General features: G+C 41.9%; 1 long non-coding RNA gene across 1 annotated transcript; it reads left to right on the top strand.

Moving 5' to 3' along the window:
- Window positions 1-1,144: 1,144 nt before the first annotated feature.
- LOC138066040 (uncharacterized) lies at window positions 1,145-3,221 on the top strand. Its single transcript, XR_011139217.1, has 3 exons — window positions 1,145-1,310; window positions 1,395-1,689; window positions 2,915-3,221. It is a non-coding gene; the product is annotated as an uncharacterized lncRNA (long non-coding RNA).
- The last annotated feature ends 3,262 nt before the right edge of the window (window positions 3,222-6,483 follow it).

Genomic DNA, 6,483 nt, shown 5'->3' with positions numbered 1-6,483 from the left:
CTTCTAGTTCTTTCTACAAGAAAGAACCTTTAAAGCTCCTTTAAATAAAATGAACCCAAGAGTGGAAGCTGGTTGTATCTTCCTGTGACATTATGTGCTCATCTTGTTTTATAGTAGATTAAAAAATAAGGTAAATTTGGTGGTTCAGAAGGTGTTCCCCTAGAGGCACAGAAATGGTACGTGTGCAGATTTTTAATGATTCTCAAAGCAGAGAGGTGTTTGTTCATGGCCTGCTCACACTGGAAGCACCTTATGCAAATCTGTTTAAGACATTAGAAAGAAGGTAAGAGGTCTGGAGTTTCATTCTGCTGTCACTGATGTGAATCTGCACTTGCACGGACAAAAGCCGTGGAAACTAATGTGAGATCAGAATTAGGCCTGTCACTTTTCCACTGTGTGGAAGTGAACTGTCCAGCCTGGGAAGCTCCCTCGTGAATGCATCTGGTCATCTGTGTAATGTAGGAATCGCTTTGTTCAATGGGATTATAAACCATATTTACAAATACAGTCTGTTTGTTTGCCTGATTCTGAGTCACTGGTTTGATACTCAAGCTGAGGGACTTACCGAGATGACTACATGCTAGACGGCAAATTCATTAAGCTGTAATCCTTATTATTAGATGCTGCTGCCTCTACTTAAATCGCAGGAGGGTTTGTGATGTGGTTTATTTCCACCTTCCTGGGCCAACTGGCGCTTTGTGCCCACACAGAAACAAAACAAAATGACACAACCAAACAGAAAAGCCAAAACACTTACCCAAAGCCTCAATAAATTCTGACAGCCTCACTTTCGAAATTATAAAGCAGAGATGCTTTCAGCAAGACATACATCAGCCTTTCATTACTTAATGTTACTGGCATGTCGTGAAGCTCTCGCAGTCCTACAAGGTGTGCACAATGGGACCTTCTGGAACTGACCCAGAGTCTCACATTTGGCAGTTTCCTACCTGCGCATGCTGAGTTTGCAGCCATGTATCTCACTTGCAAACCAAGTCTTTCATCTTCTAAAGAAGATGGCACAGAACCCCCGAAGAACAATAACAAATGCCAAAAATCTGCAGTACATCATGGCTCTAGGGACCTTTGAAAATTAATTTCCAGACTTAACATGTGGTATTGTATTTCCCTAGGGGTAAGTTACTGTCAGGAAAAAGAAAAGAGCTTTTGTAAATCAATCGCCGAACGAAAGATACTCCAGATTGTGACATCACTTAGACTTCCTGCTGAAAGGAGAGAGAGGAAACAACTGCAAGATTGGCAAAAACCTTCACATAGATTGTGATATTCAGGCACATCAGGTTAACAAAATGGTGGGCGATGATTTCTGTTTTTCCAGCAAAAGAAGGACGATAAGTATATATCTTATATGTACATGTAGCCCTGTTTCCATTCAGGGATGATGGTGTCAGCCAACAGCACCTGCTCACTGTCATGCTGCGTGCAGCCTCCTGTCTGTGCCCACGAGGTCTGAGGAGGCTGAAGAACTGGGACAAAACCCTTGCTCAACAGGAACTGCTGTTAGCTCTCATGAGAAGACCTTCAGCTAGAAGAGGATGAGACAGGGAATAAGAAGGAGCAGCACAAAAAGGACAAAAATCCATCTGCTGTTCTAGAAAAGATGATAAAAGAAAATCAAATTCTAAGAAAAGAAGATGCACCATTGAAACAGATGGTCCTGGCAGCATTCAGGTAAGCATGTGGTAGCAAGCAAGACTCAGAACCACATTATCTCACATAATAGGCATTATTCTTCATTGTCATTGTTGTTTATTGTGTTGATTGACAAAATGTTTTATGCATATGAATAATCCATTTAAATAGATGGGGGAAAAAACTGTTCTGTGAATGAAAGAATTAATTAATAGGGTCTTTGGTATTCATCTCTCAGTAACACCTAGCACCTAGAGGATCGCCCAGGGTTACATTCCTGAGATCAAGTGTTGAGGCAGATTTCCTATAAAGCTCTGCGGTGAAACTTGGTGTTGAACTATAGTCACCTACTAAAGAGACTGCAGACCCGTAGCTCTTTAGCAAAAAGGCTGCCTACATATTGGTAACCTGACTCAATCTGTCACTTGCTTTTGACGATTGTTCTCAGCCAGGTGTGGCATCAGAGGAAGATATTAGCATATGCTAGCAGGTCACCTTCTATTTTCTCCTTTTGGGATAACATTCAGACTATTTATGAAAAAAAAAATCTGTCACCTTGCAACTTAGAAGATGACTCTGAATCTTTGTTTTCCCCTCCTGCATTTGTCCTTGGAAATTAGTTCAATGATGTAGTTCAGCTGGCACTGACAGTTTCTGAAAGAAATTATGAGGCCTGACAAAAACAGCATAAATCAGAGAATATGAGCTTTGGAAACCTAAATGTCTGTAATGTAGTGCCATGAATGGTGGAAATAAACCTGTATGTGTGCGTACACATATATATAATATTTATACATATAATACAATAACTACATATAGAGATTGATTTTCAGGTAAATATTATGCACATTGACCCTGTCCCTTCAGAGAAAGGTTTTTCTGATTTGTTCATCAGGAAAAGCTTCTAAAATTTCTTTCATATATGAGCTTTGAATTTTTACTGTATATGCAATGCTAAATTAAAATTGACATTTCTGTGCCACCTGTAATGCAAGGATTGCTGTCAGGGTCTGTTAACCAATTTAATGCTGGTAAGGAGTCAACCTCCAGAATGAAAAACGTGAAGCTTTATATCATGAAATTCAATATCGCATTTAGATGAGACAAAAATCTTGTTACTCATCCCAGTGAATCACCTGAATGTTCTCCTAGAGGAAAAAGAAAACAAAAAAACCCAAGGTTATCTTTTTTTTAGATGCTGGCTTGTTTTCTCTGGTTAAAATGCTCTTTGTATGCATTTCTGATTTTGTCCTTTCTTTTACAGTTTGGGGCATTGTCAGATAGATGCCCAAGGAAGGCAATGGGAAGTCTGTGCCTCCAGCGCGCTGGTAAGTGGTAGACCCGCTCTTGCTCTGGTGAGATGAGGTGAGCATGAGGACCTGAAGAAGCTGTGAGCATCCTTTTGACTAGCAAACCCTGTAGCAGCCCCTAAACATTTGGGTGTGGTGCCTCAGTACAGCTACAATTCGGGGGTGTGCCATTGGTGAGATGCCATTCTTCCGGTGCAACGAACATCTCTGCTCAGTACCTGCTGGGTACAGCCTGCCGCTGGGGCACGGAAAGGCAACAAACCCCTTCCCTCTAATTAGGGACACCTACAGAAGACTCTCTACTTTAATTTTCAAGCAAGTTGCTAGTTAATTCTGTTGAGAATTAACAGAATTGATATTTTCATTAAAAAAAGAAAAAAGAAAAGTTTCAGTTCCTCACGGCTGTGGTTTGGCTGGCTTTTGGAGGAAGGAGAGACTGTATAAAAAGCTTCACAGATTTTTTTTTTATTCTTAAGGGCTGTGGCAGGGAAGAGGACAGCCCCACTCAGACTGCTCTTAAGGTATTAGAGCTGTCATCAGGTCTTCACTCTCGAAAGGCCATTCAAGTGACATCTGGCCATAAAGAGGGGGATTGCAATTGCACGAAGCATGAGCCAGTCTAGCTGAAGAGGCAGAACTGTGTGTTAATCTCCGAGTCCTGACTCTGCTGCTGGCCTTCATTAAATCACGTAGCCTTTCAAAGTTAGATTCCTTGTACATAAACTAGCGATGATATTTACCTCCCTCAAGATGGTGGTAAGTTGGCTGTAAAAAGGTAGTAACTAACCTTAAGGCCCTGGCATACGTACTATCGCTTACAAGAATTTTCCAGGATGTTGGCAATCTGTTGTCTACCAACCGCCTATTTACTTGGACAAATGTTCCCTTTAAACTTTATTGTTTTTCAGTTTTAAGTCCTCACAGCTGTGTCTCCACTACACCTGAAACATCTGTTCTGCTGTTTTGCAGGTGGAACCTGGAGTCTTCCCTGTCATATATGAAGTGTAGAAAAGTGTTGATTATACTTGGATCTGGTCTGAGAGAATTCTCATTAATTTGCCCCCAAAATCTTTATACCTGACCTTTGTGACTACAGTGAATAGGCATCTATTCAGCCACAGCAGGAGCAGTGACAAACTCCTTGGCCAGAACCAATGTGCTGATTGGGATGTCCGGATCTTAGTGAAAAAGAAAACACAAATGAGATTAATTTTGTTTTGCCCTTTCTTCTCTTTATGGAGTATATGATTCCCTTGTCACATCCTTCAACTCTATGCTGCGCCCCTCAGGCTTTAAATCTTAATTTTACTGAAATCTCCAACTCACAATCTTCCTACGGACAGGGCTGAAGCACTGCATAGTAGAGCAGTGCACCAAAACGGATGGAAAAAAAAAATCTTTTTTTTTTTCAGACTTTAACATGGTGCCTGGAAAAACTATTTTACACCATGGGTTGCACAGCTGCTGCGGAAAAGTGCTCTTGTGCCAAGAGAAATGTTCCCAAACTGCTGCTGGCCCTTGTTAAAGCTGAATGTATTACTAGCTCTGAGTGTAGCGAATATTTGGTGACAAGCATTGATGACAGCTTTTTAGGTGTTACGGCCGTAGAGGGAGTAATAGTTCTGAGCAAATGCTTAATCCACAGGCTAGATCAGTCTTGTTTGATAACTGGAAGTGAAGGAGATTTATAAACAAAATGCTATGAGTCTAAAGTCCTTAAAGGAGCTGAAGGGTGACTGGATGTTATTTCTGTGAGCCTTATAGGTTCTGTCCTTGACTTTTATGATTTTATGATTTTCTAGTTTTTTAAATATTACTTTGATGAGTGCAACTTTTTGCCTTACTTATATGCAGTATACATCCTAATATATGATTATGCTGTAGCCACTAATTCTCACTTTTTGTTTTTGTTCAAAGATGGAAGGAGCAGGTTTCATTTGTCTGGTGTTCTGGCCCCTTGAAGTAGGGTCATGAACTTACCAAAACTGGATGCTGAACAAACAGAGATCTACTCTGCAATAAAATAAAAGACAAAGTGAGTAGGTGGCTAAGTGACCAAGATTTCCAATCACTTTCGCTTCCTTTAGCTACACTTAGTGCAAGTTGCTGAAAAAAGACTTCCCATCATTATGCTCTCTGAATTACCCAGAGAAATCCGTTTAGCTGTACTTTACCAAATATGCGATATATACGGAAACCTTCAGCTACAAAAGCCTGGCCTTTGTGCCTGCATACATACGTACATACACAGAACTCGTGCAATCTCTGCAGAGTACAATACCATAAACTCACAAAATTGTTCAGTTTCCAAGGAAACAGCGAGCCACACTTTTTGACGATACACACAATTTATTACTCATTTCTACTACCACACTAGTTTCTAACCATTTTCTCCAGCTAAAAGAATACGTTTTCTAACATAAAATGAAAGGAAGAGCTGGCGGCAGCTACTGTAGGACAGAGCTTTTCCCAGGATCACCACGGTTTCATCTTAACAGCGAATTGCACCCATTCGTGTACCTTACCGGAAACAGCATTTGATGAACGTGGTTCAGAACTGACCTCTAGAGGAAGTCTGCTAGCTTGGTGGCCTGGTGACCTTGGGCCACATACCTAAGGGTGTTCACTTAAAGAGGTTTTCAAAAGCTCTTAGGCACCTCTTTCACCTTGAAATCGACTCATTACCACAGCTGCTGCCTGTCAGGAAAGTGAAGTGAGAGCTAACAGCAAACCCTTTTCCTCTACTATATGGATGTGCTGAGGAGAAACGGGTGAACTTGTCCTTCCCGCTTCTCCCCACCTCTCACCAGAGGAGTGCTTAGTGCGGAAGAAAGTGCACAGCTGGGTGGCCTGATGGCGAGCCTGTGCTAGTGTCACCACCCTGCTGAGAGCATTTGCTAAGCTTCTCAGAGAACATCAAGGCTAGAAAATGGTTTGATAGCGAGTGTATTTTCCTCTATGGCTACCAAGAAACAGCAAAAACAAGAAGAGGGAGATTAGCAAAGCTTTGGGCAGTGAGGTGAATCTCTTAGCTCACTTTTGGCTATGTTGCAAAAGCATCGCATTTTTTGTCCGTTCAGATCTCTGCTGGTGCTGAGCAGGGCTCTGGCACCAGTAGTGTACCACAGCTGGCCAGTGGGTGTCCTGACACCACCTCTGCTTTGACCCTGCCTCCTGGTGTCCCCTGGCCCAGAGGCAAGGGAAGAGGAGACGGTATGTTATTTTATCTGTTAACTCAGTGAGGATGCAGGTGATTCTCACTGATCAGACTGGTCAGATTCACCAGTAAAATCCAGGCAGGGCGATGCACACCACTTCTCCAAGGCAAGCATTTGCACACAGAGCAACATTTTAAAACCTGCTATGTGGAGAGTCAGGACTGAACTGGGCATCTCCAACTGTTGTGATAACCAGAGAGGCCTTTGCAGGCCTCCAAAAGCCTGACTTTCAGATACATTATTGTGCCTTAGAGAAATGCTTTAGGCTGAAGCAAGGCTTATTTCTCTGCCCAGGTAAGTACAAA

This window comes from Struthio camelus, chromosome 2 (genome assembly GCF_040807025.1).
Source record: "Struthio camelus isolate bStrCam1 chromosome 2, bStrCam1.hap1, whole genome shotgun sequence".
Classification (NCBI taxonomy): Eukaryota; Metazoa; Chordata; class Aves; order Struthioniformes; family Struthionidae; genus Struthio; species Struthio camelus.
The sequence above is the reverse complement of the archived record's forward strand: the minus strand, read 5'-3'. Positions and strand labels throughout refer to the sequence as shown.